Raw genomic sequence first — 18,390 nt, 5'->3', positions numbered from 1 at the left:
CTTTTAAAGTCTGTATTGTCACTCAATGCGCTTCTCAAAGAAGCGCTGTTTTCATCTTTGCAGATTTAGTGCAAGCATTTTGTTTCAGAAAGAAATCCTCTAGGATTAACCTGAGCTTTCCCGGAACAAATGGTGTGCTCGGCGGAGGAGACCTTGGCCGAACAGCATCCAAGGCGCAGAGGTGGAAGGCTTGGCTATTGTGCTTTCCTTATTGATTCGGAAGTGGGAAATAAGACCTGGCCATTCAGAGCTGGCTGCAAGCTACTCGTCAGTGGCTGGGATTGCATGCTCCGGAAGAATGAAGTCAGCGCTGAGCGGGTGAAGAGTTCTCACTGGGGCTTTCTGTATTAAAAACCCATTGTAGGGCTGGGGAGATGACTCAGCCAGCAAAGTGCTTGTCGTCCAAGCCTTAAGAGTTGAGTTCAAGTTCCCAGAACCTAGGAAAAATGTCAGCTGGGTTGGCGTATGATTGCAATCCAGCTCTAGGGGGACGGAGACAGGTGGATCCTAGAGCTCACTGGCCCCCTCCATTTAGCCTAATTGGTGAGCCCCAGAGCAAGGAGAGACCCTGTCAAAACAAAACAAAACAAAACAAAACAAAACAAAACAAAAAAAACCCAGATGGATGGCTGGCCAGATGGCTCAGAGGGGTAAAGTTCCTTGTTGCCACGTCTGACGACCTGAGTTCTATGCACAATTCCCACAGGGTGGAAGGAGAAAACTCTAACTTGTTCTCTGACCTCACCAAATAAATGAAGAAAGAAAATAAAGATGGGTCATGCCTGAGGAATGGCATATGAGAGTGACTTCTGACCTCCACACGTGCCTGCACACACAAATGCACGTGTACACACACACATAGCCATATACACACACTTAAGACATCACATAAGAATCCTATGCTGAGCCCGGACCACTGTCATCTCCCATGTGTGCTATCTCGGATGCACACCTGTGTACAGTTGCATCAATGCCAGTATCACTTAGATGCACACAGCCACACACGTACAAAGAGTGTGGTATTGTATGTCCGATCTCATGCACAGCCACCTCTTCCTCTTACACTGCATGGACCTGGGCTAATGCTCTTGCTATCCCAGCCTACCAGCAGCCCTGGAGGCCTTGTAGTTCCAGATCCAGTGAACTCATTGGATATCAAAGCCTGTCATTTAGGGCCTGTCATTTAGTTAGCAAATCAGTTGTGAGTGTAACTTCCCAGAACCCAAGTGAGAGCCACCCATGGGTGCCCTTGTCTGTAACCGCAGCTCTCCTGTGGCAGAATGGTGGGGACAAGAGATCAGTTAGCTTGGTGCACACAGAGGCAAACAGCGAGAATAACTGTCTCAAGCAAAGGTGGAGTTCAAGGACCAACACCCAAGAGTGTCCTTGGGCCTCTACCTGAATGCTTTGCCTACAGTCATACACACAAACACACATATGCACATATACGCTATACATACAAACCCCTGAAATGTACTCAGTATACATTTCACCATTTTAAGTATATTATTTTAATTGTGCAATAAATTTACCGAATGGTTTACCCATATTCACAATCCAGTTTTGTTTTGATTTTGAAATCAGAACTCAAACATAGGCAAAGTACTGTGGGATATTTGTACACTGTGAGGAGGTGCGGCTGTGACTGGTGTATTAAAAAGCTGAATGGCAGATAGCTAGGCAGAGAGAGAGAGACGGGACTTCCGAGCAGAGAGAGGAAGAGGATAATCGTGGTGCGCAAGAGAGATGCCAAAGAGACATGGAGGGAGTCAGGCATACAGAATGAAAGAAAAGTGAAAAGCCAAGTGGTGGAACATAGATTAATAAAAATGTGGGTTAACTTAATTTATAAGAGCTAGTGGGACAAGCCTAAGCTAAAGTTGAGCTTTCATGATAATAATAAGTCTCCATGTCGTTATCTGGGAGCTGGCAGCCCAAAGGAAAGTCTGATTACAGTGGAAGCTTATCATTGACTTGAGTCCATAGGCCTTTCATGTTTCATATCTTGAGCCAGGGTCTCACTAAGCTGTCCAGGCTGCCCTTTAACTCACTCTATAACTCAGGCAGGTCTTGAAATTGTGATCCTCCTGCCTCAGCTTCCTGAGTGCCAGGGATGGTAGGCTTTCATAAGTCTAGGAAGATCCCCTTGCATATTTATATTCAACTCCTATGTTCATTCCCAACCTACACCTTTCCTTTCTGTTCCTAAACCTCTCCTTTTGCTGGGTCTTTCATGTAAATGTAAGCACCACATAGTCTTCCTTCACTTAACGTTGCTCGGTCCATCTGCTTTGTATCCACTACTGAGTGGAATGCCATTGCATGGTGTACCGCATCAGTTGGCAGACAGCGTGCTTGTTTTCACTTTCTGGCCACTGCGCATAAAGCTGTAATAAACACGCACATATGAGTCTATATAAAACAGTTTTCAAACCTTTTAAACAATGCCTTGGTGTGGAATGGCTAGATTATATGCTCGGTGGATGTTTAATGCCTTCACATTAATGGCCACAGTGGCTGAACCATTTCCCATGTTTGCAGCAGTCTCTGTGAGTTCCGGTTGCTCCCTACTCGTGAGAACATTTGGTGTCAGTCATTCTTAATTTTAGACAGTCCAGTGGGTGTGTGGTGATAACACCTTGCTTAAATTTGCATTTCCTCAATGACTAATGATGTTGAATGTCTTTTCTAGTGTTTATTAGCCATCTGTCCATTCTTATTTGCAAAGCAGCTGTTCCAATATCCTATTGCTTATTAACTGAGTTGTTGATTATTTATTCTTTAAATTAACTTGTTTATCTATCTATCTATCTATCTTTCTGTCTATCTATCTATCTATTTTTTGTGCATGTGCACGTGCACACATGTGCACATGCCGTGATACATGTGTAGAGGTCAAAGGACAGCTTGCTATAGTCCATTCTCTCCTTCTCCCAAGTGGGACCCAGAGATCACCCTCACGAGTGCCTTCACCCACTGAGCCATCTAGCTAGCCCTAATGTTGTTTATTTTCTTATAATTGAGTTTTGATAATTCTTTATGTATTTTGGATGTCCACACTTGATCAGACTTGTAATCTGAATACATTTTCTCCAAGATTGTGGCAGAATTTCTTCATAGTGTCTTTCAAATAGGAATAATTCCTAATTTTTATTAAATCTTATATATCATGCTTTAAAAATTATGTTTTAAAGTATCAAAGAAAAATCCATGTGAAGTCATAAGATACTCTTCCAAGCTTTTTCTAGACATTTTATGGTTTTATATTTGTAATGCATTTTGATTACTTATTTTATTACTTATTTATTTCTTTGATACAACAAAATGTTTGACAAAAACAGGGCCTGGAGAAATGTCTGAGCTCTGCCAGAGGACCCAAGTTCAGTTCCCAGCACCTATATGGGGTACCTCACAATGCCTAAAACTCCACCTCCAGGGTACACAATGTCTCTGGTCTCCAAGGGCACCTGCACTCACACGTGCATACACACATCCAGGCTTGTGTATGTGCACACACAAATTGAAAATATTGAAAGTAAATTATCTTTAAAATTATTTGACAAAAACAATTTAAGGGAGGAAGGGCTTGTTTTGGCTCATGGTAGGAGGGATACAGACCATCTCGGTGGGTCAGAATGGCAGCAGACGTGAGAGGCAGCCAGTCACACTGGGTCTGCAGTCAGGAAGCAGAGAGAGCTGAGTGCTGCTACTCAGATTGCCTTCTCCTTCTTATTCATTCCGGGTCCCAGGAGAGATGCCCAGAGGTTTGTCACCTGGGTAATTCTAAGTCCTGTCAGGTGACAATCAATATTGACCATTGCACTTATTAATGTGATGTGAGGAATAAATCAGTTTCATTTTTAAATTTTATTTTTGTGATTGTGTGCCTTTGCATGTAATGCCTGAAGAGACCAGAAGAGGGCGATGGATCCCTGTAGCTAGAGTTATAGGCAGTTGTGAACCCCATGACGAGGTGCTGGGAACAAAACCCACAGTATCAAGTACTTGTAACCGCCAAGCCATGTCTCTTGGCCTCTTTACGATCTTTTAAAGACTCCTTTTCTTCTCCAAATTTTGTGGATTTGTCAACAACAAATCGCTTATGCATATGGTTTCTATAACTGGGTGCACTCTTCTATTTGATTGATCTGTTTGTCCTGTCCTCATTCCACTTCAACGCCTTGATCTCTGTGTCTTTAATAACAGGGCTGAAGGCAAATGGTATAACCCATCCCTTGCCAAGAGGTGGACTCTTCCTGAACTTTGAATTTCTACATGAATGTTAGGAGTAGATAGTCTGATTTGGTAGGGCAAGCCTATAATCTCAGCACGTGGGAGGCAGAGGCAAGAGGATCATTGCCAGCTGGAAGCTAACTTGTCTTACACAGTGTGAGTTCCAGGCCAGGCAGGGCTACATAGTGAGACTTTGTTTCAAAACACCAAAAACAGGAACTGAGATAAGTAAAGGGCTTGCCTGACAAAGAGGAAGAAAACGTGGGTTCTATCAGAATCAATGCTTAAAAAAGAAAAGTCCAGGTCTGGCGGTGTGTGTTTGTAATCCCAGTCTGGGTAGGTGGGAACAGGTGGATCCCTGGGGTTGGCTGGCCAGCCTACCTACTAGGCAACCTCCGATGAGATTCTTTCATTCTCTCTCTCTCTCTCTCTCTCTCTCTCTCTCTCTCTCTCTCTCTCTCTCTCTCTCTCTCTTCTCTCTCTGTCTCTCTGTCTCTGTCTCTCTCAATAAAGTGAATGGCATCTAAGGAACAATACTCAAGGAAGACCTCTGGATAGACAGATAGACATACAGACCAAAAGACACACACATACACACCCCCTCCTAAGGGCAGACTCTAACACTGGAAAGTAGATTATTGATACATATAAACTACTTTGTTGAAGTTTTGATTGGGATTACATTGAATCCATCAGTCATTTTGACGGAGCTGGCATCCTAAACAACGCTTTCTTCCAACTCAAACATATTGGATTTGATAGTTATATTTCTAAATATATCATTTTTTTAGTTAAAGTAGGGGGCTGTAAAAAAATGGCTCAGGCTTTAAGAGGAGCATGTCTTGCAGAGGACACGAGTCTGGCTCCCAACACCTGTGTTGGATGGTTCATAACCACCTGCAGGTTTGCTACAGGGTATCTCACCCTGCCTTCGGGCTCCCTCGGGCACATAGTCTCCCATCTTCCCACATACACACAGCTAAAAATAAAATAAATCTATAGAGAGAAAACAATTCAGAAGTGGGGGGGGTCTCTCTGTGGATCGCAGGCTGGCCTTGAACTTCTAACCCTTCTGCTCAGCATGGCCAGCGTTGGGATAAAACACAACTCACATTTAAATGCTATCACTTGCTGCCACAAAAGCCACTGGCTAAAGGAAGCGAAATGCCTCCACAGGTATCATCCGTGGGTATTTGATCTTGAATCCAGACTGCATCTCAGACTCGCTTAGCAGTTTTAGTTGCTTCTTCTGTAGATCCTAGAGAACTTTCTCCATAGACGATTACACTGCAGCTTGGACAGTTCTTCTGGTGCTCACTGTCATTTGCATAGATCAATAAAGCCATCTGGTATTTTGTTCCTTTTCTTCATCTATCTATCTATCTATCTATCTATCTATCTATCTATCTATCTATCTATCTATCTATCATCTATCTATCTATCTATCTATCTATCTATCTATCTATCTATCTAGAAAGTCTCTCTACACAGCTCTGGCTGTCTGGAACTCACTATGTAGACTGGGCTAGCCTCAGACTCACAGAGATCTGCCTGCTTTTGCTTCCAAAGTGCTTGTCTTAAGGACCTGTCTGGCATATTTTTTCTTATGTCTGAAGATTTCCTTTAATAGTTCTTTGTTGTAGGTCTGCCAGTGATAAGTGTATTTTGGGGCTTTTGCAAGTCTTTATTTTGTTTTCATGGTTGAAAGATGTTTTCACTGAAATTGCATAATTCTAGACTTCTGTGCTTCCTTTCTGTAAGAATGAGCTATATATTCCTCTTCTTCTGACTTTCACTTTTTCCAGCCAGAAGTCGGCTATGATTCCTGCCTTTTTTCTCTGTATATAGTCTATCCCTTTCACTCTGCCCTCAGCTGCTTTTGAGAATTTTCTTTTTATCACCGGTTTTAAGGACTTTGCAGGCTGGAAAGATGGCTCAGTTGGTAAAGGACTTGCCATGCAGTCATGAAGACCTGTGTTTAGATCCCCAGAACCCACAGAAAGGCTGGGTGTGACAGTGCCCATCTGGAACCCCGTGTTAGAGGGTGACAGGAGGATCCCTGGAGCTTATTGGCTTGCCAGCCCTGCCAAAATTCGTGGACCCAACCTTTAATGAGACTGTCAAAAAGAGCATCTGAGTGAACAACACAACACAACACACCATCTGAAAAGGGTCTGAGGTTGTATCTCAGAGGAGAGTGTGTTTGTCTGACATGCACAAAGTCTAAGGTCCAATCCCCAGCATCACATTAACCAGGCATGCTGATGTACACTTGTAATCCCAGCAAGAATTAGGAGATGGAGCTAGGAGAAGCAGGAGATCAAGAACATCTTTGGTTACATTATGAATTCAAGGTCAGCTTCTCAATACAGACATGCATATATTATATGCGCATACAATAATATTCAAGGGACCAAGCAAGATAATAAGAAATTATTTGGAAATTATACAGAATTCTTAACCCACGTCAGCCTATCCAAAAGACTGGAATTGAATTTTATTTTATCCCTTGAAATACTTAAAGAAGGGATGTTCCCTTCAGCAGGAATTCTGTGACATCATTTTGCTTCAGCCAACAGGTGATTTTAAGAGCAGAATCCATGCCCCTGTGGAACTCCACATTTAATATGAGCTATATCCAAGCATTAGGATGTTCTGTTGGATTAAAAGCTGCCGTAACAAGGACTGTGCTGAGATTTTAGATCATTAAACCCCTTGACACGACTTCCAAGATCCTATTGCACGGCCGAAGGTCATGAGCCACATCCCTGGTCTTTTCTCCCGGTCCTGGGAAAGATGTCCATTTCACTGGGCAGACTTCCCCCTTGTTCTGCCACTTAGATTCCACGTGTCCTTTGATTCCTTCCAGCAGTAATACGCATCGTGAAATTGAGTTTCAGAATCATTTGTTTCCGATCCATCAGCTCAAGTACCGAGCACAGGGCGGGGGGAGTGTGCTAGCTTTTGCCCAAGTGTTTTCTGTTACAGGTTTATCTGAATAGGCTTCTAAAGACATGTGCTTATTATGGGGTGTGGGGACTCAACAAATCTCCAGTGGGGTCACTTCTAACTTGGGCCAAGAGGGCAAGCAAGTGTCTTGGTTGAGAGGATCAGAGGAGCAACTCTTGTTCAAGGCAAGGAGCCCCTATGTGCTGTCCATAGCTCTAGAATGCTGGCTCTGGAGACACAGGCAACACCAGAGACTCACCAATCTTTCCTCTTCTGCTTCACATTCCAACAGCCCATTCGAAGTGACAAGTGTGTGTGTGTGCATATATGTGTGCACACGTGTGTGTGTACAAGTGTGTGTGTGTGTGTGTGTGTGTGTGTGTGTGTGTGTGCTTGTCTGAGGCTCTGGTGGTGTTGGACATCCACAGGGAATGATGTAGAAAGAACAGCCGAGGTGGACTCCAGTGGAAGGCTTTATAGAGAGCCACTCTGCTTTTGACTCCTTTTCCTGGAAAGATGCCCTCTCAAGTTCTCCCCCTCCCTCCCCAGCTCTCCTACTTTCAAAAAATATGTACTTACATTGGGTTTTAGTTTTATGTGTGTGTGTGTGCACGCGCATGCGTGTGCACACGCATGTGGTGGTTTGCGCATGCATCTATGTGTATATACCTGTAGAGGCCTGAGGCTGAGGTTGGGAGTCTTCGTTGATTGCTCCCCACCTTCTTCATTGAGGCAGGGTCTGTGCATTGAACCCAGAGCTTGCTAAGGCAGGTTAGTCTAGTTCGACAACATCCTCCTCTCTGCTTTCTAAGAGCTGGGATTACAGGGGGGCAGCTACACCCACTCACGGGTTCTGAGGACCTGAACTCCAGTCCTTAACGCCTGGGAAACAAACACTATCCACTGAGCAATCGCTCCACAATCTTGTTGTTTTTGAGCCAGGGTCTCACTGTGAAGCTCAGGTTGGCTGCAAACTCACTAGCTAGTCCAGTCCGTCCTTGAACATGCAATCCTCCCACCTCAGCTTCCCAAGTGCTAGGATAGCAGGTATGAGCCACCAACACCCAGCTTAAAGGTTTTCATTCTTTAGGGCAAGGCTCAACTCTCTTATTCCTCCAAAAGCCATCAATATCGGAGGGATTTTGCTTCTGTTTTCTGTCTTGGATATACACATTTCCAACACAGAATTGCAATGCAGTAGCTTTGCTTGTTGTTCTTAGAAACAACGTTTCTCGCTGGATAGTGCTTTGTGAAGCAGGACTGGTGAGATGCTCAGCCAGTAAAAGGGCTAGGTGGCTAAGGCTGGTCACCTGGTTAGGTGGCCAAGGCTGGCGACCTGGTTAGGTGGCCAAGGCTGGCGACCTGGTTAGGTGGCCAAGGCTGGCGACCTGGTTAGGTGGCCAAGGCTGGCGACCTGAGTTTGATCCCTGGAACACATAATGGAAGGAGAGCTTCAATTCCTGAAAGTTGTCCTCTGACCTCCACATATGCACGAAGCATACACACTTTCGCAAGCCAGCTGTGGTGCGTGTGTGCATGCACACACACATACACACCATACACATATAAAATCATTTTAATGTCTCTCTCACTCTGTGTCTGTCTGTCTCTCTCTGTCTTTCTCTGTCTGTCTCTCTGTCTCTGTCTCTGTCTCTGTCTCTCTCTCTCTCTCTCTCTCTCTGTGTGTGTGTGTGTGTGTGTGTGTGTGTGTGTGTGTGTGTGTGGCCAGGGAGAAGCCTCAGCAGCTAAAAACACTTCCTGTTCTTGCAGAGAACCTGGGTTCGGTTTCCAGCACTCACTCAGGCAGCTCCCAGCAATCTTTAGCTCGAGCTCTTGGGGATCCAACACCCTCTTCTGGTCTCTTGGGAACCTGCATGTGTGCATATGTGCACACACAAAGAGAAATCATCTTTTGAAAAAATATTGTCCCTAGATCCAACAGCACATACTGTATCATTAGCATTCAAACACGCGATAACTAATTTTATGTTGTATGTAAGCCTGTTTGCCATTTTCTTAATTCATGATTGAGGAGGGATGGCCCAGTACTTTGTGGCTGGTGGTCTTGGGTTCTATAAGAAAGCAGGTTGAGCAAGTCACGAGGAGTAAACCGGTAAACAGCACCCCTCCGTGACTTCCTCATCAGTTCCTGCCTCCAGGTTCCTGCCTTGCTTGAGTTCCTGCCCTGACTGCCTTTGATGATAAACTCTGATATGGAAATGTTAAGCAAACAAAAAAAAACATAAAAAAACAAAAACAAAAACAAACAAACAAGCAAAAAACCAAAAACCATTCCCCAAGTTGCTTTTGCTCATAGTGTTTCATCAGAGGGATAGAAATCCTAACTATGACAGGCCCTATCCAGTAGAGACACAGAAGCAAACAAAAATAGTCTTTATCCCTCACAATTACCTGCTGAGATCGTATCTCTGACAGTTTATCAGTATAACCTTCAGCAGTGTGGCTTGTGTTTATGTAATAGATCAAGTGTTCAGATTGTTTTCAATTGCGAAGGGACCAGCAATCTCTACCTCACCGCTCACCCTGCCACAGCCCCCAGCAAACACACGTGTGTCTTTTACTTCCCGGCTTTGGCAGTTTTCAAACCAGGACTCCTGATATCTCTTATTGGTTTAAAAACGAAGATGAAGCATCAAAACATCAGTTTATAGCTCTGAGTAATGTACTTAATGCAAATTTATTTTGTTATTGGGGTTTCGAAATTGAGAGAGTTATTTTTAGAAGGAAGACGGCAAGGAAAAAATGGAGATACAATAAAAAGAATGGAGTCAAAGCTCTGACCTCAAACATCACACACTGACTCAGATTCTTTTGGCTTTCAGATGCCATGAGGATTTTTTATTTTTTGGCATTAAATTGACCTTATCTGTCAGACTCGGAAACTCAAGGCCACAGTACAGTATTGTGTCTTTGTTCCCTGAACCCTTTAACCACTTTATATAGTGTTCAGAAAGCTAAAAACAACCATAATACAGTATCAGTGTCCATAAAAAGGCAGGAATAGTTTGAGTTTAACAGAGATTGATTTTTGTTGGAAAGGAAAGAGAACCTTATGTGGAGGACGGATATATTTAGGGATGTTTAAATTGAAGGGAAATACCCTCCAACCCCCTTCAGCTCATAAAGTCTGTTCATTAGCTGGACAGAATCACAGAGCAGCAGAAGAAAGGAACTTGGGTGGGCTGAGCAGCCGCCTCTGCAACAAAAGCCGTGGTGCGCATGAAGGGTTTCTCTCACTTCATGTGGCCCAGGGATGAACTGGGACGGCCACGGGACATCTGAATCACAGATGAGCATGCTTTCCTGATGGAGGCTGGTAACGGTCCAGTTCCTCTCAGACGGGCAATCTGAACTATGCCCCCTCTTTGCGTTTTTCATTCAGCTGTTGCTCTGGATTCCTTTCTGCTGCTGTGATGAAACACCCAGACCAAAAGCAACTTAGAGGAGGAAGGGGCTTATTTCAGCTCCAGTCCTAGGCCTCTGTCCATCACTGAGGGAAAGCAAGGCAGGAACTTGAAAGGCGGGGCTGTTTGCTATCCCAGGCAACACTACCACTGACCAAGGAACTCACTTCACAGCCGAGGAAGTGTAGCCGAAACCATGGAGGATGCTGCTTGGTGGTTTACAGACCCAATTAACACACACACACACACACACACACACACACACACACACACCCCTACTGCCCACCATAGACTGAACCCTCCTACATCAGTTAATAGTCAAAACAATCGTCCACAGACATGTCTACAGGTCAGTTTGGTCTAGGCAATTCCCCGACTGAGACTGTTGTCATCTCAGATGACTCTTGGGCTGTGCCAAGTTGACAGTTACAGCTAACCAGGACAACCAGCAAGCGCTAAAGTGATCTTAAGTGTGAGTATCGGGATTCTAGGGGGAATAGATGATTCAGAGACGATGGAACAGTGTGAATTTTAGCTCCCGTCAACAGTCTATGGCTGCTAGTGGAGGAGGGGTAACTTCTCTTTAGGGGTGCCATCCCGGCTAAGTTTACCGTGCTCCACTGGCTAGTCCCACATCCCCGCATAGAGGGGCAGTTCTAAATGGACTTGGTGTGTTATTTTAAAAAGATTATGGAAGGTGCTGGAGAGGTGGCTTAGTAGTTAAGAGCACATACTGCTCTTCCATAGGACCCAGGTTCAATTCCCAGCTCCCACATGGTGGCGCACAACTGTCTGTAGTTCCAGATCCAGGGCATCTGACACCCTCACACAGACATGTAGGCAGACAAAAACACCAATGCATATAAAATAAAAATAAACTAAATCATTTAAAAAAGACTAAAAGAGAGTCCATGATGTTGAGAGCGGGACATGAGGACAGGCCTGGGAGTATTTGGAAGGGGGAGGAAGGAATCGGATATGATCAAAATACATTATATGTATGTATGAAATTCTCAAGAATAAATTTAAAAGGTACTATATTCAAAATAAAATAAAAAGATTTTTTTTTTAGTCAAAGTCCAAGACTATACTAGTCCTAATCTGTTGGTTTGATTTTTTTTTTTAATTTTTACTAGAGAACCTCCTTTGACTCAGACCCTCTCTTTTCAAAGATGCTTTGGTCTCAGAACCTCTGACAGTGCAGGGAAAGATGTATGCTCTTTTACAATCTCACCTTAATCTCCACTGGGGGATAAGGTAAAGAGCCTGCAGGTGTAACGATGCCAGTCCCTGCATCCCTGTTCGCAGGTGCTTCCATCCTGGTGCACAGATGGGGGAATTTCAGAAACTGTGAAGTCTGTGGACATTTAGGAGACAAATTCCCACCTTCCCTTGCTCAGCTAAAACCTGAGTCTTGTTACTATTCAGTTTGTTCATTCTTACAGTTGTTTGGTCAAAACCACGACCTTATCTTTGTTACAGACCATAGGTGAGTGGTACCTACTGGAAATGAGATAAATTTATCCTGAGGTATCCTTGGAAACAGCAAATGGATTTGGAAGAGAAGCCGGGAAGTCAGAGATTACTAACTACACATCTTGTTTCTCCCCAGTGGGTTTAACCGTGCCCTCTTTCGCCTTCTCCAAATACCCCTTATGTTAGATCTTTTCGTTGCTGTTACAAAACCACTTAAGAAATGTCTTGGGGGGGGTTACTTCTTTCGAGCCACGGTTTTAGTGGATTCAGTTCACGGGTGCTCTACGCCATGTGCTTGGACAGAACATGAAGGCAGAGGGAACATGAGGAGGAATGGAATCACTTTGTGGTGAACAGGAATCGGGATGCACAGAAGGGGCCAGGACAGATGAAGCATCAAAGGGACACCCCCAGTGTTCCACTTAAAGCTTGGCTCTACCTCCTCAAGCTTCTGGAACACCCCAAAATTGCTCTGCCAACTAGGGATGAAGAGCTTGACACATGAGCGGGGACAGCGGGGTGCATTTTATATTCAAACCACACCTGGCACTTCCTGTCTCCCTTCATTGTCTTTCTCAAGGACTGATTCCTAACTGCTCCATTAAAGGAGAAATTCCTTAGGAACAGCGAATTACTCTCCGTAGTCACAGAACAGATTCTACGTTACACCCTTCGTTTCCTCCTTACCACACTATTGCAGTTGAGAACAATACATCTGACAGATATGGATGAAAGAAAAAAGAACGGAATCTGTCTGTCCCAGATGTGACTATGAGGAGCTCATAGTCCGGTAGGAAATATAACGAGGCAGAGGCCTGAATGAGGAGATGTGTCCAGGAAACCATCACCCTTTCTTAAGATCAAGGGAAGGCAAGATGGACTTTAAAATGATTTTATTATTAATAATGTGTGTATGTATGTGTCTCTGTGTATACAAGTATACGCGGGTGCCGATGCAGACCAGAAAGAGGCAGTGGATCCTCTGGAGATAGAGTTACCTGTGGTTGTGAGGCCAACATGGGCACTGGAATCTGAACTGGGGTCCTGTGGAGGGCAGCACCACTCGTCACAGCTGAGCCATCTTCTCTAGTCCAAGGTGAACTACTTAGAAGAAGTAATGTGTATAACAGAGCCATGAAAGACCAATGGGTTTTGTGGTTCTAGAAAGGGAGGGAAGTATGTGGACTGGGTGTGAAAGACATCAGTTTGTTTAATTTGGATTAAAGGATAGCTCAAGAGATGTAATCGAAAACAGAGTTGAACAGGAAGCGTGGGAATGAATGAAGGAGGTCAAGAGGTTTACAGATGTATATGGAGAAATACCTGTGGTATCTGAGAATGAAAGTAAAACACTTCAGGAAATGCGGGCACTAGAGGGGGTGCTGAGTTAGGAAGCATGGTTGCGAGGCAACTGCATAGTTTAGAACAAAGCTAGTGCCGTTGAATGCGTGCCGACGGAGTGGGCGTGCAGAATTAGGACTCAGAAATGGAATGGGATTTGAAAGTATTGGGAAAAGTGAAGGTGATTCAGAACCAAGTCGAGAGCATTAGTAGCAGAAAGCATGTAGGTACCAGAAATGCAGAACACAGGAGAAACATGGAAGGTATGGATACCAGCACAATGAATACCAGAGATGTGGGTACCAGAGATGCAGCATGCAGGAAAGACATGAGAGGAATGAATAAGGTACAATGAATACCAGAGATGTGGGTACCAGAGATGTGGGTACCAGAGATGCAGCATGCAGGAGAGACATGAGAAGGAAGAATAAGGCCACAACTAATTCAGTTGAGGACACACCGGATTTAGAGATTCAGGTACTGGATTCCTGAAATGGCCAACATGCACCTGGTTAATTATATCCTGGGGCCTAGTAAAGATCCATACCAATAAAGAGAATTAAAAGCATAAATTTGTAAAGGTAGAGAGGAGAGAGAAAGAAATGAGAGAGCCATGGGCCACTACTAAGCCATGGGCATGCACACTGAAGAGGAGGGAAGGAAAGAAAGGAGAGGAGAGGGACAGAGAGAAAATGAGAGAACCATGGATCACTAAACCATGGGCATGCACACTGAAGAGGGAGGAAGGAAGGAGGAAGGGGAGCGAGAGAAAGGGCGGGCGGGAGGTTCAAAAAGCAGAGAAGAGAATTGAAGAATACAATAACAGAAACCAATAATGGAAAGTTCGTAAAAAAAAAAAATTGAGTGAGTGAGTGTGTGTGCATACACATGTCTGTGTACTGCATACATTTGAAGGTCAGAGGACAATTTTTAGGAGTTGGTTCTCTTCTTCTACCAGGTGGGTCCGAGGGAGCAAACTTAGGGGGTTCAAGCTTGGCAGTAAGTGCCTCTACCCACTCAGCTGTCTCCCCAGCTCCCACTGTGGAAATTTTTAACACAAAATAAACTTAATCAACAATATTGAAAGCTTGAGTGAGCTCTAGAAGAATTATAGTAAATGGGCCAATGCAACTGATGGCAATTTATTCATTTTTCATTAAGTTGTTCTTGAAGAAGAAAAGACAAGTATTTCCAGGGTTAATGAATAAGTTAAGGAGCAGTAAGAGACTTTCAGTCAAGATCAAAGGCCTGAATTTGACCAAGACACACCACTGTTAAATAGCTATATCACCTTTTAATCTTTCTTAAGCTGATAGCTATTTTTCAAATTTCTACAGAATCACTTATAGCTTGAACTTTGAAATGTTCATACAAGCAGGTGAGATGGTTCAGTAGTTAAGAGCACTTACTATTCTTGCAAAGGACCCAGGTTTGGTTCTCAGCACCCATGTGGCAGCTTAAAACTGCCTGTAACTACAGTTCAAGGGGCTCTGATACCCTTTTCTTCCCTGGGCTCCTGCGTACAAGTGGTGAACACGCATTTACTCAGGCACACTCATATATGCATAAAACAAAAAAATCTTTAAAACTCAAATGTCCATACAAGCTGTCTGTGTGTCTAAACAATAGGAGATATGGGGCTGCAATCCCTGTCACAATTAGGTCAATTTTGCCTCGTGTGTGTGTGTGTGTGTGTGTGTGTGTGTGTGTGTGTGTGTGTGTGCGCGCGCACACACACGCATGTGTGAGTGCAGCACATGTGTGAAGGTCAGAGGGCAACCTCAGGTGTTGGTCCTTACCTTCCACCTTGTCTGAGGCAGTTTCTTTGTTGTTTACTGTTTCGCATGCCAGGGTAGTTTCTAGAGATTCTCCCGTCTCCACCTTCCATCTCTTGTAGGCACACTACTTTGGGTTCTGGGGATTTGAACTCAGATCCTCACATTTGCATATTCAGCAGTTACCCTACTTCCGAGCCATCTCCCCAGTTTCAGTTTTGTAACTTTTAAACTGGCGTATAAAGGAAGTATTATCCTTAGTGTTTCCAAATATAGAGAAATCGAGAGACTATGTTCTTCAATTTCCTCAAAGCAAACCAACTTCAAGGGGTCTTTTTTTGTGCTAGGGGTGAAGCTCAGGGCTTTATATTAAGCGAGTGCTCTACCAACCGAGTTACATCATCCCCAGCAAGCTCACCGTCCAGAATCCATTCCCTTTGGAAACCAAGCTAAGCTGTTATTCTTGGTTTATCTAGTGATTTATTCTATTGCTAGAAATCAGAAGGTGTCAGGGAGCCTTCATTTGTTTGCTGAAATCAATGGAGTTACACTAACAAGCCGTTTTCCCAAACCATGGCTGTCTACCCACTTGTAACACACTCTTGGGCAGGAATGTTTTTTTGAAAGTCAATGTTTCCTATCACATGCTCCAAAATTAAACCCGAGATACATCATTCAGAAAGAAGCCAGATGCACTGAGGGAAGAATTTTTTGCTTTAACAGAGGGGCAGGTCTCTCTTAAATTCCATAGCAATCTAAATTCATTTGTTGCAATTTTAAATACAAGTCTTTCAGTTGGGTTCCTTTACATAGATGCCAAGTTAGCAAAGATGCAAAATACTTTACTTGATTAAATCTCATTAATACCAGGATTTATCTTAAACACACGCACATAGAGTTAGATATCTTTTTACTTGCTGAAATCTGTACATTTTTCTGGAATTCTCAGTCTTTGTCATCTCTCAGAGGAAGCTGGCTCATGCTGCCCCAGACTCTTACTGTATTTAGTTCTAAAGGAGTAAGTACAGAGTAAGGGGAAATTTCAATTTTGTTTTTAATAGGACTTATATAATTCAGGTCTGGCTTCGGTGAAGAAAAGTACATTAGCATTTACTGTGTGCTTGCTAAATGCTAAACGTGTCCGGAAACACCATCTCACCCAAGTCAAGAAACAATGCTTGCTCATAAATTTACTTTTAATTTCAGAAATGAGGAAGCTAAGGTCTGGGGAGGTGAAGCTATAGTAAGTTATAAACTGGGACTGAAACAAGAGCGGCCTGACCGAAGCTCTTCTCACTTTACCAGGCAGTGTGGTCTAGGGAAAAATACACTCATAAAAGGGTATTAGCGTTTTATCTATAAAGGGGGATTAATCAGGATCCTCTGGCATCTCCAGCACTGAATCCTATGCACATGTGTGCACACACGCGCAGGCACGTGCACACACACACACACACACACACACACACACACACACACCACTGTGAATTCCCCTCTGGCTGAAACTCAGCACTAAGGACAGCTCCTGAGTCATGTTTGCAGGAAGCTGTCCTTGAATTCCGTGCTGTGGAGCTCACACCCCCATTCTTGACTTCCCAAGTGGCTCTGGGAGAGAGGAGGAAATGCAGTAAAGAAAAAAAAAAAACTGTATAAGATGGGTTCCTCTGACACCATGGTGGAAATTAGCACATTTCCCAGAAGACCAAGATAAAAATGCATGTGAGAAGAAGCAGGAGCCAAACAGATGGGACACTAAGATGGAGGGAGAATGAGCTCATCAGGATTCCCAGCACATGGGTGAAGTCCAGCCTAGGCTCTCGGCTGACCCGGGACCAGCAGACAGAGTGAATGAGTGGGCGGTTACTATGCTGCGGCATCAGTTACACTAAGAGATGAGGTGGCAGTGATTCACTGCTGCAGAGCTGCACGACTTTCTCAAGGAGCGGAGAATCTGTGGGCCCCTGGGCTCTGCCGCTTGCACAGCCACTCTCCTGGGCAGCATGAGTCACGGATGCAGGGTCTTTCAGGTAGACAGTTTCTGTGCTATGAGGAGGAAGTCAAGGGAGAGCTGCCATGCTGTCAGGAAGAGGTTACAGTCACAGGCACAGTATCTCCCTACACCAGCCGCGCTTCCGTCCTCAGCCTTGGCTACAGGCAGTTCATTGCACACGCAGAAGAAAACCAGTATTTTGTAATGTTTATTACAGGGTAGCGTGATTCCTTCCTTCCCAAACTACGGAGCTCTTGAATAAAGCCAGGAGGGCCATTAAAGAGTTGACGCTAATTGCCTTATCTTATCTTCCCTACAAGGTCCAAAGAGGAGAAAACAGCTTGCCCCAAACCACTTAGCTAGTAACAGTTGGCATTGGGACTAGAACGCCTCATTCCTAAACCAGCACATTTTTCCATTGTGCCAGGAAAACAAAAATAAAGCCCCAAATAGCATAAGTCCTCTAATTTCACTGTCTCCAGAGAAAATAACATCCTCAATGCCTGGGTCTTTCCATCTGGGGTTTGGCTCCTCAGATTGGGAACTCTTGTAAGGAATTTAAGAGCAATTATTTTAGGGATATGTGCTATTTTTGTGCCTTCTTGTACATTGCCTTCTTTGGTCAGGAGGAAATTAGAATTCTGGAAATACACTTGATTTAATTATTAAAAGGACAAGCCTCGGCTTCAAGTAGTTGCAAATATGAGTTATTAGTCCGTGTCATGAAAGGACTGGAGAGCTAAAGAGGAACAATAATAATCTATTGTCATACCCAATTAAGATCTGCCCTGGCCTATGAGTAAAAGAACGTCAGATCTGTGAGTGGAAACTTCAAGCAGCATGTCTATATCTGGACAATTCTGAACATGCCTGGATATGGAGCTTTACGGTGTCATCTAAAACGTACTATTTCGGAAAGTGCTTTGAGATCTCATTGCCTTCACTATTGCAATCTGTGTATGTGTGGGTTGATCTGAACCTTTGAATTTCCAAGTAGCCAAAGAAAGAAGGTTTAGGAAGAAATCGTAGACCCAAGGCCAAATTTAGCAGGGAGTCACTTCTTAATGAGGGCATACCAACAAGGCTACTAGTCCTCCATTCTCCCTCCCCCAACTTACACACACCTTCCCCCTGATGAATATTCTTACTATTCTTACCTGGACCATCGTTGCTTCCCTTGTCCTCTGCTCTGGATCCTGTG

This window comes from Myodes glareolus, chromosome 2, assembly GCF_982192425.1.
Source record: "Myodes glareolus chromosome 2, mMyoGla1.1, whole genome shotgun sequence".
NCBI classification, from domain to species: Eukaryota; Metazoa; Chordata; class Mammalia; order Rodentia; family Cricetidae; genus Myodes; species Myodes glareolus.
This window is presented reverse-complemented; position numbering follows the sequence as displayed.